The sequence below is a fragment of the Symphalangus syndactylus genome, chromosome 5, assembly GCF_028878055.3.
Source record: "Symphalangus syndactylus isolate Jambi chromosome 5, NHGRI_mSymSyn1-v2.1_pri, whole genome shotgun sequence".
In the NCBI taxonomy this organism is placed as follows: domain Eukaryota; kingdom Metazoa; phylum Chordata; class Mammalia; order Primates; family Hylobatidae; genus Symphalangus; species Symphalangus syndactylus.
This window is the reverse complement of record NC_072427.2, coordinates 133,682,212-133,700,854: the sequence shown is the minus strand read 5'-3', so window position 1 is coordinate 133,700,854 and position 18,643 is coordinate 133,682,212. Positions and strand designations below refer to the sequence as shown.

Here is an 18,643-nt window from a genome sequence, read left to right as displayed (position 1 = left end):
AAGGACCAGCCCCAGACGTCTTTCCCACCTTCCTATTCTCCATACAGAATTCCTAAAGGATTACTGGCCAGGAGGCACAGATACAGGTTAGATTTTCTGGTTATATTCCTCCACGCCCTCATTAAAAGTCTTATACTGTTGTGTTTATTTTAGTGACATTATAAATTAATAACAGGCCGGGCACAGTGGCTCATGCCTGTAATCCCAGCACTTTGGGAGGCTGAGGTGGGTGAATCACTTGAGGCCAGGAGTTTGAGACCAGCTTGACCAACATGGTGAAACCTTACCTCTTCTAAAAACACAAAAATTAGCCAGGCGTGGTGGCACATGGCTGTGGTCCCAGCTACTCAGGAAGCTTGAGGCAAGAGAATAACTTTAACCCAGGAGGCAGAGGTTGCAGTGAGCTGAGATCACACCGCCGCCCTCTAGCCTGGGTGACAGAGTGAGACCCTGTCTCAAAAAAATTAAATTAATTAATAACAATTCTATAAATATTTGATTTGAACTGAATTCAGTGAAACTATTACTTTTCTTGATCGAGATGTTTCTTTTAGTGCAACCTAAGGATTTGTTTTAAATTACAATCATTACTAAATAACAGAAATAACATTTTTCTGTATTCTTATCATCTGTGTGTAGAAAAGATAGTAATGTATCAAAAAGAAAGAAAATGCTTTGATTCCTGTAATGACTGCTTCCTGGAAAGCAGCCTCACGTGGAACCTCTTAGTCTCAGCATCCAGAGCTCCAGAAAAGGAAAATTTCAAGTCTGATAGAATTCTATGTATATCATTTCTTTGGAACCTTCAGCCCTCAAGATTTCAGCAGCATGACCTCAGTTTCAATATAGTTGTCCGTAGTTCTCATGTCACTGTTTTGATGCTGCCTGTTGTTGAAGCAGAAGAAGCCAGTGATGTAATCGATCTCTTGTTAGGTGTGGCTCTCAGCATTACAGGCATTTGTGCTTGCTTGCAGGTATTTGCACTAGAAAGATATGGACACATGTGACTTTGAAGGGCCTACTGAATCAAACCTCAGCCTGAAAAGCTTTGTGCTATTGAGGCTAAACCTGAGCTTTGGTGTCTGAAAGTTTTCAAGAATCAGTAAATAGGGGAGTTTTACATTCTTCATTGTTTCCATGAAATGAGAACAAACAGATATATATGTATATATATGGAAAAAGAAAAGTTTTCTTTACAACAAATAATGCACTGAAAAATGCAGCCTATGATTTGCATTTGCTCATCAGAAAGGAGGTCAAAGAAGTAAGGTGGCTGAAATTTTCATAATAGTTCATACTTTTAGAATTTCAAAGCACATAAAATAGAAAGAAGGAAGTTCTTGCCCAGAATTCTAGGAAATCACCACTGTTCACTTGTAATCACTGCCTCCTGAATCGTTTCAGAGTCTTTTCTCCATATTTTTATTAGATTTTTGTTTTGTTATCTCCCAAGCTGATACTGTATTTAGCTATCAAATAGCCAAAAAGGGGAACTTTTTATCTCTAGGGGAAAAAAAACTAGAAAAATGTATTCAGTGTATCTAATACTGAAATGCAGAAAAGATTTAAAGACGTTGACATGGAAAAGAGATTTAATGTTAAAACACTTTATGTTAACTGAGTAACATCCTCCTGATGAGAAGTAATATATTAAATATAAACCCATCAAGTTGTTAAAAAAATAAAATCCTTTAATTACAGGATTAAGCACTCTTTAATTGTAAGACAATTAGTTCAGGTTCTTTTTTGGTAGATTAATTTACTTGCTAGAAAACAAAAGATGAACAAGACAGACATAAATGTCTAGATTGTTGCTAAACTGAGTTTTCACTTAGAACTACTTCTGAAGATATTTCATCTTCATTTGAAGAAATTTTATCTTTATATCAGACACTTATTTTTTTATTTTATTTTTTTGAGATGGAGTCTTGCTCTGTTGCCTAGGCTGGAGTGTAGTGGCGAGATCTCAGCTCACTGCAACTTCCACCTCCCTGGTTCAAGCAATTCTCCTGCCTCAGCCTCCCAAGCATGTGCCTGGGATTACAGGCGCATGCCACCACGCCCGGCTAATTTTTTTGTATTTTTAGTAGAGACATTGGCCAGACTGGTCTCGAACTCCTGACCTCAGGCGATCAGCACCCCCCTCAGTCTCCCAAAGTGCTGGGATTACAGCGTGAGCCACTGCACCTGGCCTTATATCAGACACTTTACTCAAGTCTACAGATATGAAAATACCTGTAGTGAGGCTTGTCAAACTAGGATAATAGCCAAATTAATACCAATGTCACTCTGGTTTAGAATTTAAAAGGTATATCATTCCATATAAGAATATAAACAAAACAATATTAAGTTTACTTTTTAAATAGAATCTTTTAAAAAAATTAATCACTGTATTAGTATATTTACCTCTTAGAAGAATATTTCCTTGCATGCATTTGAGTATGTGCTAAGTAGAAAATTCCATTGTTTTGAGAAATAATGCACAAAGACTTGCAAAGTTGAAATGAAGACTTTACAACTCTGTCTGCATCACATTTGAAGTTAAAAAAGAAACACACCAAGCAAAAAATTTGAGGCAGTATCTCAGTGAATTAAGACAGCTCACACACAGTAGAGTATCTATTTTAATAACAGCATAAAAGTGTGAAAGATTTCCCTGTTGCAAAAACATTTATTAGTCTATTTAGTTATTTCAGAATCATCCTGCACTTTGCTTAGTAAGACAAACAGTTAATGAGTTACTTGAGGAAGCTAAACACTCGTGTAGAATTGCAAGCCTTAGGTCATATTCCACCATCCAGCTCACTATCATATTACTGGGAAATTAAGATCTCTCAGAACTGTTCTTTGACTTCATAGTAATAAATGCATCACAGCCTGAAGTAAACAGAGTGATCTTTAAAAAGCCAACAATTTAGAAGTTTTTCATAATTTTTAATACCTATGTTAGATTCAGCAATTTGGTGAGCAATAAAGTCAATTATCAGCTCTGCCAGTAAATCTCCTGTAACTTTATGAAAAAAGGTCATACTAACCTAGTACACTGAGCACCTCATGCTCATGAACATCGATGACTTTCCCAAAATAGTCTAGTTATTCAAAACTTAATTTCAACTCTAATGATCAGAAATACAGCCACGCCCCACGTAACAATGTTTGGTCAGTGACAGATTGCCTATATGATAGTGGTCCCATAAGATTATTATTCCTTTTAAAAATTGTACCTTTTTCATATTTAGATGCACAAATACTTGCTATTGTGTTACAATTGGCTACACATCCAGTACAAAAACATGCTGTTCAGGTTTGTAGCCTAGGAGCACTAAGCTATACCATACAGCCTAGATGTATGGTAGGGTAGACCATGGAGGTTTGTGTCTATGATGTTTGCACAGTTATGAAATCACCTAACAGTGAGTTTCTCAGAATATATCACATTGTTAAGCAACGCATGACTCTATATGACTTATTCATTAAATAACTCAGTCACTTATTAACTGACTACTACACGTCAGGCATTATACCCGGTAGGGAATACAAAAACAAATAAGATATCTTCTTATTTTTGAAGAACACATATCTAGTTATGGAAAAAAACATGAACAGATAATTATAATACAATGTGATATAGAAGTATATTATTTATAACATTCCTAGAGGTGGCATTTGTACTGGTCTGGAAATACAAGTAGAAGTTTTTGTCAAGCAGCAAACTGAAGGAGGGACATCCTTCAGATATCCTGCTGTCTTTGTTATAAATTATTAAGCACAATTCACAAGTGATATTTCTAGCATGATAAAATTTAATGAAAATATAACAATTTTGTTACACTATGTATTCATTACACTGTTATTAATGTTAATATCAGGTGATTTACATATATGGTAAATTATTTTCTTCTTAAGTATTGTATGTCATCAGTAACATTAATTCTTTCTTGGTTTTAAGGTTCTTAAACTCTTTAATGGCTCTAAATTTTTCCATGTGATCGAGTACACTCAGGTGGTAGGGCCGTGGACTCTAAAAGTTTTTAAAAGTCTTTCTCCTGGCAAAATATGCATAACGAGTTTAATAAGCAACTTTTCTGCCTTAGGGTATAAAGGTAAAACTTTTTTTCTAAGCGACTTCAACTCTGTTTTATCAAATCCCCCTGACTCATCTCTTAATGATACCTCAGGAAAATCCCATAGATTTTCAGTCATATTCAGTTATTAAAAATTCAGCCTAGTTTGACCTACCTTTTTTTTTTTTTTTTTTTTTCTGAGACAGAGTTTTGCTTTTATTGCCCAGGCTGGAGTGCAGTGGCACGATCTCGGCTCACTGCAACCTCCGTCTCCCGGGTTCAAGCGATTCTCCTGCCTCAGCCTCCCAGGTTGCTGGGATTATAGATGCCCACCACCATGCCAGCTAATTTTTTGTATTTTTAGTAGAGACGAGGTTTCACTATGTTGGCCAGGCTGGTCTTGAACTCCTGACCTCAGGTGATCCACCTATCTCGGCCTCTCAAAGTGCTGGGATTACAGGCGTGAGCCACCGTGCCCAGAGCCTAGTTTTACCTACTTTTGTGCACGAGTGTCCCTTCCCCATCAATGTTAGCCAGCTTGTGGTCCGAGGGACTTGAAACGGGAAGGGAAACTCCTTCCTTCACTCCTAGTTAGAGCTCTTGACAGATAAATATGGTAGTGTCTCCTTCAGCACAGGTATAATGAACTATGGACTATGAACTTCATTATTTGTTTATGGGAAGTCAATGAACTCATTAAGACTTTTATCTACCATTATCAACCAAAGCTTTCAGTGATGTATGTCTTGTGCGAACTCAGAATATAACATTTCACAATTTGTAGGATGTGGTAGCTGCTTTATAACCGTACAATACTGTTCATTCAAGAAAGATTTATTATTTTGTGTCAGACACTGTGTGATGTAAGTCAAATGATAGCACACACACACAAACACACACAGACACACACAGATTTCATTTGGATGTATCACATTTTAAAAAGGTGAAAACGTAGTGCTAGTTAGTGAAAACAAAATATTTTATTTTTACTGATGCAAAATTAATTTAAGTGATCTAACTCTCTAAATATCTGAAGGTCCCCACTGGTATTAATAGTTCAGATTGACATAAACTGACCAATACTATTAATAAAAGGAAACGTGTGCTGAGTAGGTACTCTGTGCTTTTGTGTTAAGTGATTTATACATTGTATTTAATCTAGTTAATAATCTGACGAGCTAGTTAGTAATATTATTCATATTTTACAATGTGAAAACTGAGTGTGAGTGGTCATTACACCAGCATAACTTTACCTACCTGCTAAGCCAGCCTTGAACTCCCATTCAAAAGCCAGCTAAGCAAGCCCAATTGGCTGACTGGATCCATGGTGTTTGTATAGATAACAATTACACTTAAAAATTGGTTAAAAGGGTAAATTTCATGTTCTGTGCTTTTTAACCACAATCTATATAAACAAATAAATAAATAATGTTGTATGACCATAATATGTAGCCAACAAAATTATGCTTTCTGTGAATTTTAATGACATGAAAAAATGCATATAATGTGAATGAAAAAAAGCATTATACAAAACTTGATATACAATATGATAAAAATGATGTAAGATATACATGTGTGTAAAATTATATATAAGTAAATCCATAAATTCATATGTATTTTATGGTTGTATGTTACATATATCAAATAAATATGTGTATATGCATATATACATACATAGTTATTTTTTTCGTTTTTGAGAAGGAGACTTGCTCTGTTGCCCAGTCTGGAGTGTAGTGGCACAATCTCAGCACACTGCAACTTCTACCTCCTGTGTTCAAGTGATTCTCCTGCCTCAGCCTCCCGAGTATCTAGGATTACAGGTATGTGCCACCACAGCCAAGTAAATAAATATTTTGAAAAAAATTGTTCAAACCTTAATATTCCTGGTTATTAGTTTTCACATATTGATTATCTGACTTTTTTCTCTCAACTTCTTTATATCTAAATACGTTTTAAACAATGATGCTAGCCTTATGCTGATTTTTGTGGTCTTGAAAGGAGTTAAGAAGTGAATATCCAATTTCCTTAGAATTCCAAGAAGCTTTCCAGGAAGCCCATTTCAGTCTCACCTCATGGGGATCCCTGAACGTAAATAGAAAGGATTCAAAGCATACTACTACAGAAAATCATGAAACCACAAAGTAAGACAGCAAGAGAGGAAGAAAGAAATACAGTCTCTACAAACAACCAGAAAATAAATTATAAAATGGCATTAGTAAGCTGTTATCTATCAATAATTACTTTGAATGTTTCCATGATTTGACTGTGCCACCTGAAGTTCATATGTTGGAAACTTGACCTCCAATGTGGAGGTGTTGGGAGGTGCAGGCCTATGGGGAGGTATTTGGGTCATAGGGCTCTCTCCTAATGAATGAGTTAATGCCATTGTCACAGGAGTGAGTTCCTTATAAAAGGATGAGTTTGGCATCCTCTTGCTCTTTCTATCATCCATATGATGCCTTCTACTGTGTTAGGATACAAGCAGGCCTTTATCAGACGTCAATCCCTTGATCTTGGACTTCTCAGCCTCCAGAACCATGAGCCAATACATTTCTGTTCATTATAAATTACATAGTCTGTGGTATTCTGTTATAGCAGTGCAAAATAAACTGAGACAAATATAAGTGGATTGCATTCTCCAATAAAAGACAGAGTAGTTGAATGGATTAAAAAAAAAACAGGACCCAACGATATACTGCTTAGCAGAGACTCACTTCACTTTTCAGGACACAAATAGACTGACAGTAAAGAGATGGAAAAAGATATTCCATGCAAATGGAAACCAAAAGACAACAGGGGTAGCTATATTTATATCAGATAAAACAGACTTTAAATAAAAAAACTGTAAAAAGAGACAAAGAAAGTCATTATATAATTATAAAGGGGCCAATTCATCAAGAGAATATAACAATTGTAAATCTATATGCACCCAACATTGGAGTCCCTAAATATATAAAGCAAACATTTAAAAATCTGAAGGAAGAGATAGATTGCAATATAACAATAATAGGGGTCTTCAAGTCCTATTATCAATAATGAACAGATCATCCACATAAAAAATTAATAAGGAAACACTGGACTTGCTCTACACTTTAGATCAAATAGACCTAACAGACATATACAGAGCATTTCATTCAACAGCAACAGAATACACAGTCTTCTCAAGAACACACGTAACATTCTCTAGGATAAATTATATGTTAGACCACAAAACAAGTCTGAACAAATTTCAGAGGATTGAAACATATCAAGTAACTTCTCTGACCATGATGGTATGAAACTAAAAATAAATAACAGGAGAAGATTTGAAAATTCAGAAATATGTGGAAATTAAATAACATGCTCCTGAACAACAAATCGGTCGAAGAAGAAATCAAATGGGAAATTAAAAATTATCTTGAGTTAAATGAAAATGGAAACATAATATACCAAATCTTATGGGATGTAGCAAAAGCAATTCTAAGAGGGAAATTTATAGCAATAAATGCCTATATCAAAAAAGAGGAAGGTCTCAGATAAACAATCTAATGTTATACTACAAGGAATTAGGAAAAAGAAGAACAAACTGAGTCCAAGGTGAGCAGAAGGAAAGAAATAACAATGATTAGAGGGGAAATAAATAAAATAGAGACTAGAAAAAAGTAGAAAAATATAAACAATACTGAGTTGGCTTATTAAAAACATAAAATTGATAAACATATAGCTATACTAAGAAAAACAGAAGAAAACTCAAATAAAATGAGAAATGAAAGAAGAGACATGACAATTGATACAGAAATAAAAATAATCACAAGAGATTACTTTGAACAACTATATGCCAACAAACTGGATAACCTAGAAGAAATGGATAGATTCCTAGACATTACAACTTGCCAAGAGTGAATCTTGAAGAAATAGAAAATCTGCATTGAACAATAATGAGGAAAGAGATTGAATCAGTAATAAAAAGTCTCCCATCAAAGAAAAGCCCAGGACTACAATAAAGTTTCAGGATACAAAATCAATGTACAAAAATCAGTAGCATTTCTGCATACCATTAATGTTAAAACTGAGAGCCAAATCAAGAATGCGTTCCCATTTACAATAGCTACACAAAGCAATACCTAGGAATACATCTAACCAAATAAGTGGAAGATCTCTACAAGGAGAACTATGAAACACTGCTAAACAATATCATAGATGACACAAATGGAAAAACATTCCATGCTCATGGATTGAAAGAATCAATATTGTTCAAGTGGCCATACTGCTCAAAGCAATCTACAGATTTAATGCCATTACTATCAAACTACCAATATCATTTTTCACAGACATATAAAAACTATTCTGAAATTTAAACGGAACCAAAAAAAGCTCAATACTCAAAGCAATCTTAAGTAAAAAGAACACAAGTGGAGGCATCATATTACCTGACTTCAAACTATATGAAAAGGCCACAGTCACCAAAACAGCATGGTACCAAACCAGACACATAGACCAATGAAACAGCATAGAGAACCCAGAAATAAAGCTGCACCCTACAGCCATCTAATCTTTGACAAAGTTGACAAAAATAAGCACTGGGGAAATGACACCCTATTCAATAAATGGTGCTGGCATAGCTGGCTAGCCATATGCAGAATGAAACTAGACCCCTATCTTTCAACATATATGTAAATTAACTCAAGGTGGATTAAAGACTTATGTTTTGTTTTGTTTTGTTTGTTTTTTGAGACAGAGAGTCACTCTGTCATCCAGGCTGGAGTGCAGTGCCAGGTTTATAGCATAGCTCACTGCAGCATGGACCTCCCAGGGCTCAGGTGATCCTCCTGCCTCAGGCTCCCATGTAGCTGGGACTACAGGCACATGCCACCAGGCCTGGCTAATATTTTAATTTTTTGTAGAGACAGAGTTTCACCACAGTGCTCACACTGGTCTTGAACTCCTGGGCTCGAGTGATCCACCTACCTCAGTCTCCCAAAATGCTGGGATTACAAGCATGAGCCACTGCACCAGGCTTGTATTAAAAATTTAAATATAAGACCTCAAACTATAAGAATTATAGAAGAAAACCTAGGAAACACCATTCTAGACACTGGTCTTTGGAAAGAATTTATGACTAGGACCTCAAAATCACCTGCAACAAACACAAAAATTGATAAGTGGGACCTAGTTAAATTAAAGAGCTTCTGTATAGCTAAAGAAACTAACAATAGAGTAAAGAGACAACCTACAGAATGGGAGAACATATTCACAAACTATGCATCCACGCAGGTCTAATATTCAGAATCTATAAGGAACTTAAACAATTCAACAACTAAAAAACAAATGACCTCATCAAAAAATGGGCAAAAGACATGAACAAATACTTCTCAAAGAAGATGTATAAGTGGCCAAAAACAAGACATACATCTGGTAAGAGACTAACACCCAAAATGTATAAGGAACTCAGAAAATTCATCAAGAATAAAACAAATAACCTGATTGAAAAATGGGTGGGCCAAGTGGGGTGGCTTACGCCTGTAATCCCAGCACTCTGGGAGGCCAAGGCAGGCAGATCACCTGAGGTCAGGAGTTCAAGACCAGCCTGGCTAACATGGCAAAACCCCATCTCTACTAAAAATACAAAAATTAGCCGGGCATGGTGGTGTGTGCCTGTAATCTCAGCTACTCAGGAGGCTGAGATAGGAGAATCTCTTGAACCTGGGAGGTGGAGGTTGCAGTGAGCCAAGATCGTGCCACTGCACTCCAGACTGGGCAACAGAGTGAGACTCTGTCTCAAAAAAAAAAAAAAAGAGAAAAAGAAAAGAAAATGGGCAAAAAACTTGAACAGACATTTCTCAAAAGAAGACATACAAATGACCAACAGATATATGAAAAAATGCTCAACATCACTACTTATTAGGGAAATGCAGTGTAATACCACAAACAAATATCACCTCATACTTGTCAGAATGGCTATTAGATGAAAGATAAATTTTGGTGAGGATTTGAAGAAAAGTAAACCCTTTTACACTGTTGATGGGGATGTAACTTAATATAGCCATTATGGAAAACTGTATGGAGATTCTGCAAAAAACTAAAAATACAATTACCATATAATCTAGCAATGCCACTTTCGGTATATATGCAAAGGAGATGAAATCAGTATGTTGAAGAGATGTCTGTGCTACCATGTTCATTACAGCATTATTTGCAATAGCCAAGTTATGGGATCAACCTAAGGGTCCATCAATGGATGAATGGATAAAGAAAATGTGGTATATATTCACAGTAAAATAGTATTCAGCATTAAAAAAGAGGAAATTCTGTCATTTGAGACAACATGGATGAACCTGGAGGACATTATGCTATGTGTACTAAGCCAGGCACAGAAAAACACATGAACCCACTTAATGTGGAGTGTAAAACAATCAAATACTTATGTAGTCAGGCGCGGTGGCATGAATCTGTTGTCGCAGCTACTCTGGAGGCTGAGGCAGGAGAATTGCATGAACCCAAGACGTAGAGGCTGCAGTGAGCTGAGATCATGCCACTGCACTGCAGCCTGGGCGACAGAGCAATGCTTCTTCCCTTCCTCCCTCTCTCCCTCCCTCCCTCCCTTCCTTCCTCCCTCTCTCCTTCCTTCTTTTCTCAAAAAAAAAAAAAAAGAAAAGAAAACCAACCAAACAAACAAAAAAACAATTGAACCCTTATAAAAGTAGAGAGTAGAATGGTGGCTATCAAAGGCTGGGGATGGGGGGATGTTGGTTAAAAGGTAATAAGTTTCTGTTAGGAGAAATATGTTGTTTGAGATTATTGCACAGCGTGATGACCATAGTTAATAATAAGTGGGAGTCAAACAATGCGAACATATGGACACAGGGAGGGGAACATCACACACCAGGGCCTGTCAGGGGGTTGGGGGCTAGGGGAGGGATAGCATTAGGAGAAATACCTAATGTAGATGACGGGTTGATGGGTGCAGCAAACCGCCATGGCACCTTTATACCTATGTAACAAACCTGCACGTTCCGCACATGTATCCCAGAACTTAAAGTATAATAAATAAATAAGCAAATAAATATAAATAAAAAAGATTTTAAAAGTTGCTAAAAGAGTAAATTGCGAATGTTCTCACCACAACAAATGATATGTATTTGGCCGGGCGCGGTGGCTCACGCCTGTAATCCCAGCACTTTGGGAGGCCAAGGTGGGCGGATCATGAGGTCAGGAGATCGAGACCATCCTGGCTAACACAGTGAAACCCCGTCTCTACTAAAAATACAAAAAAATTAGCCGGGCGAGGTGGCGGGCGCCTGTAGTCCCAGCTACTTGGGAGGCTGAGGCAGGAGAATGGTGTGAACCCTGGGGGGGCGGAGCCTGCAGTGAGCTGAGATCGCACCATTGCACTCCAGCCTGGGCGACAGCAAGACTCTGTCTCAAAAAAAAACAAAAAAAACCACCAAATGATATGTATTTGAGGTGATGGATGTGTTAATTAGCTTGATTTAATCATTCCATGTTGTATATATACATATGACATAATATCACTTTGTACCTCATAAATATATACAATGATAATTTGTCAATTTACAATAAAAATACTGATTTATGTTGTTTATGTCGAACAATGACTTCTACCTTCCTAAATCCCTTTCAGGGCATAAATATAGATATATATGTGCATATATATGTATTTTTTAATTTTAGTTTTTTAACTTGAAAACACATATGTACAGTTAGATCACCTTATTTTGTTTTTCATTTAAATGGATACTTTTTGTGACTACATTTTAATTTATTGACTGCCTGAGTTTATGGAGGCTGGGTAACACAAATTTCTTGTTTCCCACTTAGTATTTAGGTTATTTTTAAAATTTCAGTGTTCGTATAACTCAGACCTATAGAATTAGCTGAAAATACTTAAGAAATACAGGAAAATCATCTGAAAAATTCCAAAACCAGAAAAAATCATTAAAGATGCATAATGATTGAGAAATTGGTAAATAGAGCATCATGTGTAAAAGTTAATTACTAAGAATGTGTTTTGACCACTTTGTCATTTAGACTAATCACCGTTTGGATTAAATTATTTTTAACGAAACCATGTGGAGCTAATGTTATTTGGAATTATTGCTGAGTAGAAAAAAGACACTATTTGTTTCTTCTTACATTTTAATATTTTATAATTTAAAAAATGAGCATATACCAAGGAAGAAAAAGTTCTTGCACGTCTTTATTCCTGAATAACTTACTCTTTGTGCTGCATATGCCTATGCAATCTTTTTTTTTTTTTGAAAAAATATTTTCCCCCAAACTGGTTATTGGTGGCACAACAGAATCCCATTTATATTTGCATATTCTATTATAGCTGAGGTAGCCTTGGCTAAGCTGAGAGCTTGATTTTCTGGAGACCGCTCTTCCCATTTCCCTTCCCTGAAAGTTTTTGTTTTTGTTTTTGAGACACAGTGCAGTGGTGCCATCCCAGCAAACTGCAACCTCTACCTCCCAGGCTCAAACAATCATCCCACCTCAGTCTCCCAAGTAGCTCGGACTACAGGCGCAAGCCACCATATCTGGCTAATTTTTGTACTTTTTGTGAAGACGGGGTTTTGCCACATTGCCCAGGCTGGTCTTGAACTCCTGAGCTCAGGTCATCCGCTCACCTCCTCGGCCTCCCAAAATGCTGGGATCATAGGCGTGAGCCACTGCACCCAGCCCTGATATTTTTTTAAATGTTAAGCACAGTGCTTATTTTCTCTTGTCCTATTCTGATAATAAAAAAAGTTCTGATTTAGAGGTAGCCCATTTTTGTATATAGTTTTCTTATCAATAAATTTGAAAAATAGTATTAATGTATGTATAGTTTGGATACTTGTCCCCAGCTAAATCTCATGTTGAAATATAATCTCCAATGTTGGAGGTGAGGCCTGGTGGCAGGTGTTTGGACCATGGGAATGGATCCCTCATGAACAGCTTAGGCCATCCCATTGGTGATAGGTCAGTTCTCGCTTTAAATTCATGCGAGATCTGGTTATTTAAAAGTGTGTGGCACCTCCTCACTCCACTCTCTTTCCCACTTTCACCTGCTTTCACCATGTGATGTGCCTGGTCCTCCTCCACCTTCCACCATGATTGTAAGCTTGGTGAGGCCTCCCTAGAAGCTGAGCAGATGCCAGCACCATGCTTCCTGTAAAGCCCACGTAACTGTGAGCCAATGAAATCTCATTTATTTATAAATTACCCAAGCTCAAGTATTTCTTGCAGCAATAGCACTGTGAACCAGTTGGGTAAGATTTCCAGTCAATTTTCTAATTTATAATACTGGATTCTAGACCATATGGTTTTAACGTGTTGACAAAAAGAATCACATCTGACCACAGTTCAAATATATTAAATCCAATGTTTCCTCATTATCACTAATGGTCTAACACTATCATAAAAGCTAATTAATTGGTACAGTAGGCCTTATTCTTTTAAAGCCATCAGGATTTCACCTCACTGTACTTTAAACTCTTGTGGATGGTTATTACTGGATTTCTTGACAATCTGTCATCTAGTGGTTACTGGCATCCTGGTTTATCTTGCCAGTTTACAATTAATAGGGCTACATTCTGCCTGTTTTTATAAAAAAACAAACAATCAAACAAAAAACACACACAAAAAAACCTCACTAGTATTTCACTTAACTCTTTAGCAATCATCAGAGTCTTCACAACCAGAAATCCTCCAAATCCATCAATCTCCCTGTGTCTGCAATGGTTTTAGGTGACTTGCAGACCTTATCTCTTAGCTGCCAGTCGCTGTATCACTCCTCATTCCTTGCTAGTGCTGTCTTTCCAGATCATGTTACTCATAGCAGCTTTAAAATATACAATGGGAAAAAAAGGAGAGTAACATGAGCAGACTTAGTAGATAACAAAGGACCAGAGAAAGTAGGTCTTTGATACTCTCTTTACTTTTTCCCCAGCATATTCCCCTCTAGCCTCTGATAAACTTACCCTAAGGAAAGAAAAGAAAAACGTCATTGGGTTAGGCAGACCCCAAAGTTTTAACTCAGTTCTAGATTTTGAAGTTCTGGGTTCTGAACTAACTAAGTTTAAACATTGGAACAATTTCCCTGGATTAAGTTAAGAATGTCTTTTACCTCCTTCCACTACTTATTAATAATAGCATAACTCATGCAATAACAGCTATTGTGTACCATTTTATTTAATCCAGATAAATATTTAATAATATTGGCCCAAAACATATTTGAGCCCTTACTAGCACCAGGCATTATTTCAAAGACTTGACAATCATTTATTTAAATCTTCTCTGCATCGCTGTTGTTATCACTGTTTTGCAACGGTTTTGCAGTGATAACAACAGAGATGAGGAAACTGAGGTTAAAAGAGATGAAATAAATTGCTCAAAACCGACAGCAGGACTGTCTAACTACAAAGCTCACATCCTTTTAATCCCCTTCGCTACATCTCTAAAGAGCAAGAAAGTCTTAAAACCATTGCATCCTTTGGAGCAAAGCCAAGTAGAATCTGACGGGGAGGAAAATGATTCTTGTGTGTCTTTCATATACTGCAGTCACACAAGTAGTAGGTATTAGCCTTTTGTAGTTTGTGGGTACCCATAATTGCTCTGAAATCCTTTCTTCCAAATATCAAAATATTTGTTTAAATATTCCTTATGAAGAACCAAATAGGTATAACGATATTAAAAGTTTAACTTAGGAATTGGTGTTAAAGTAATTACATTCATTTGGGGGAAAGTTGGAATGTTAGTAAAACAATAAAGGCTGATTATTCAATTCAGTGTAGAGTCTGAAAAAAAATTTTTAAACCATAATGCAGAACATATTTAGTCTTTCACCTCTTTTATCATTCAACAATTAATTATTAAGTGGCTACTAAATGCCAATCATCATCTAAGCCCTGGGGAAAAATGGATTAAGAAACCTCCAGGATTTAAGCAAGCCAAGTATCTATTTTTTCATCTTTAGAGTGACGTACTTGTTACTGAAATACATGTATATTTGTTATATACATAAATATATATTTATAATATTATAAACACCTATATTTATATATGCACATATTTATATACTATATACATACATAATATAAAATATATATGCACATATTTACATATTATGTATTATAATATGTAAATATGTATAAATATATATTTAGAATATTATATATGTTTGCATTTGTATATGCAAATATATATGCATATATTTGATATTTATATAATTATGATGAAGTATTTATCAGAACTTGTGAATTTTTTATTACTACAACTTAAATAACATTGATTACTAAACCATTTACCAAAATCTGTGAAAAGTAATCCATCATTATCATTATTATTTTAAAAAAGGGTCTTGCTCTCTCACCCAGGCTGGCATGGTGCTGGCTCACTGCAGCTTCAACCTCCTGGGTTCAAGCAGTCCTCCCAGCTCAGCCTCCTGTGTAGCTGGGACTCTAGGTTTGCACCATGGCCACATTCGGCTAATTTATTTATTTATTTTTTGTAGAGACGGGGTCTTACTCTGTTGCCCAGGCTGGTCTCAAACTCCTGGGCTCAAGTGATCCTCCCTTGCTCAGCCTTTCAAAGTGTTTGGATTACAGGTGTGAGCCACTGTGCCCGGCCTCAATATTATTTTTCAATAACTTTCCCCTACTGAGTTAAAATATTGCCTTTTTTGCATACTACATACCCATATATCCTTGAATCTTTCTTTCTGTATTGAGCTCTTTATTCCTGTGCTGACCTCACAATTTATGGCTTAAAGATGTGATCTAACATTTGTAAGGTACATCCTTTTTCATTACTCATATAATGATGTTTACAATTTTTCCTCTTATATATTTTAGACGATGAAAATTAGGGACAGTTTGGTATGTTTCTTTGTTCAATTAAACCTAGAGTTGTAATTTACAATATGTAAACACAGTCTTAAGACTGCTAAGGATATAAAGGGGCAAACGATAGATGATAGAATCCAGCTCTTGAGATAATCTTACATATGAAATAGAGTTATAATTTATAACTCTATAATTTATAATTTCTGATTCTAGAAATACAAAAAAAGACAAGATAGAACAAGAACCAAGAGGCAGGATGTGTAGAGTTAAATATTAGGTGTTACAACTGAGCACACATATAAGTAGTAAGCCTTTCTTAGATGATTAATGTGGTTACTGCAGCAGTTTTATAGATGACCAGATCCCTTAGTCTATCTTAAATTTGAAAAGTGCAGAATAGTGGCAGCTTCATTTTGACGTAGCATCTCTAAAAATCTCAGCCCTTAGCAGCCTTCTTTTTCCCTTGTTTTCATGGGGGGTAGGGCAGAGCATGCATGTCCTTGAAGTCTGGTATCACAGATGTTTTGAATTCCTTAATATTCAGTTCACTCTACAATGACATGAATTAACTGATTTTCCATGAGGTGTGCGAGAGTGATTTCATTTTAAACACGTCTGCAATTTGGTGGATGATCTAGCTGTTACACATGCCTACATGATCTTGTTTCACAGAATATTTTCTTCTGCAAATTGTTTATGTTGTTCCTCTGTATTGGGGGAACCCGCCCCCAATATTTCAATGTACGTTCTTTCTGTTTTCCATAAGTGTCGGCCAGCTGAGAAACAGAGACAGTATAAAGAGAGGAATTTTACAGCCGGGCCGCCAGGAGTGACATCACGTATCAGTAGGACCATGATGCCCACCTGAGCCTCAAACCAGCAAGTTTTTATTAAGGGTTTCAAAAAGGGAGGGGGTGTAAGAACAGGGAGTAGGTACAAAGAGCACATGCTTCAAAGGACAAAAAGCAGAACTACTAATAAGGGTCTAACAAAGATCACATGCTTTTGAGGGAACACGACAAAGGGCAAAAGCAGAACTACTGATAAGGGTCCAACAAAGATCTCAAGGCAAAGGGCAAAAGCAGAACTACTGATAAGGGTCTATGTTCAGTGGTGCATATATTGTCTTGATAAACATCTTAAATAGCAGAAAACAGGTTCGAGAGCAAAGAACTGGTCTGACCACAAATTTACCAGGTCTGAGTTTCTCCCCACCCTAGTAAGCCTGAGGGTTCTGCAGGAGACCAGGGCGTATCTCAGTCCTTATCATAACTGCACAAGACAGACATTCCCAGAGCGGCCATTTGTAGACCTCCCCCCAGGAATGCATTCCTTTCCCAGGGTATTAATATTAATATTCCTTGCTAGGAAAATGATTTAGTGATATCTCTCCTACTTGCACGTCCATTTATAGGCTCTCTGCAAGAAGAAAAATATGGCTCTTTTTGCCTGACCCCACAGGCAGTCCGACCTTATGGTTGTCTTCCCTTTCTCCCTAAAAATTGCCATTATTCTGTTCTTTTTCAAGGTGCACTGATTTCATATTGTTCAAACACACATGTTTTACAATCAATTTGTACAGTTAACACAATTATCACAGTGGTCCTAGGTGACATACATCCTCAGCTTACGAAGATAACAGGATTAAGAGATTAAAGAGAGGCGTAAGAAATTATAAAAGTATTATTTGGGAACTGATAAATGTCCATATTAAAATGAAATCTTCACAATTTATGTTTCTCTGCTGCAGCTCCAGCTGGTCCCTCCATTTGGGGTTCCTGACTTCCCGCAACACTCTGGTAACTAAATCTAATCCCATTATAATTAAAACATTTATGACCATGTCAGAGGCATGTGAACCAGAGCAACTCCATCTTGAATAGGAGCTAGGTAAAATGAGGCTGAAACCTGCTGGGCTGCATTCCCAGATGGTTAAGGCATTCTAAGTCACAGGATGAAATAGGAGGTTGGCACAAAATACAGATCATAAAGACCTTGCTGACAAAACAGGTTGCAGTAAAGGAGCCAGCCTAAACCCACCAAAACCAAAATGGTGACGAGAGTGACCTCTGGTCGTCCTCACTGCCACCGTCCCATCAGCACCATAGCAGTTTACAAATGCCATGGCAACATCAGGGTGTTACCCTATATGGTCTAAAAAGGGGAGGCATGAATAATCCACTCTTTGTTTAGCATATCATCAAGAAATAACCATAAAAATAGGCAACCAGCAGCCCTTGGGGCTGCTCTGTGTATGGAGTAGCTGTTCTTTAATTCCTTTACTTTCTTAATAAACTTGCTTTCACTTTACACTACAGACTCACTCTGAATTCTTTCTTGCACAAGATCCAAGAACCCTTTTTTAGGGCCTGAATCCAGACCCCTGTCCTGTAACATATTTCTGGTGACCACAGGAGGGATTATAGTGCAGAAGCCCTGACCCAACAGCTACCTTTGGGTAAGTATTGGGGTCCTGTAGCATGTTTCTGGTGAATCTTGAAGGGACATTACTAAAAAAACCTCCCCAACCCAAAGGAAATAGACTGCAGCACTGATTGGATGACTTTGGGTAAGTGGTGGGGTACCCAGACAAATAATGGGCTTGTTCAAGGCCCAGCTTGGGGGAGTTAGAGTCTCTCCTAAGACAGAGTGGGTTAGATGCCTCTCTTAATAAAAGGCAAGGATGCTTGACTGGCCTTGAGTTAGAGGCCCGACTTAGAAGGGGATTAGAGGCCTTCTAAGATTTAGGGGATT

The 18,643-nt window shown here is 36.9% G+C and overlaps 1 long non-coding RNA gene and 1 pseudogene across 1 annotated transcript; both read left to right on the top strand.

Moving 5' to 3' along the window:
• Positions 1-828: 828 nt before the first annotated feature.
• On the top strand, positions 829-1,007 carry LOC129481897 (small integral membrane protein 30-like; annotated as a pseudogene).
• Positions 1,008-3,982: 2,975 nt separating this feature from the next.
• Positions 3,983-16,827, top strand: LOC129481898 (uncharacterized). The gene is made up of 3 exons (XR_008657544.2): positions 3,983-4,103; positions 5,766-5,884; positions 16,656-16,827. It is a non-coding gene; the product is annotated as an uncharacterized lncRNA (long non-coding RNA).
• The last annotated feature ends 1,816 nt before the right edge of the window (positions 16,828-18,643 follow it).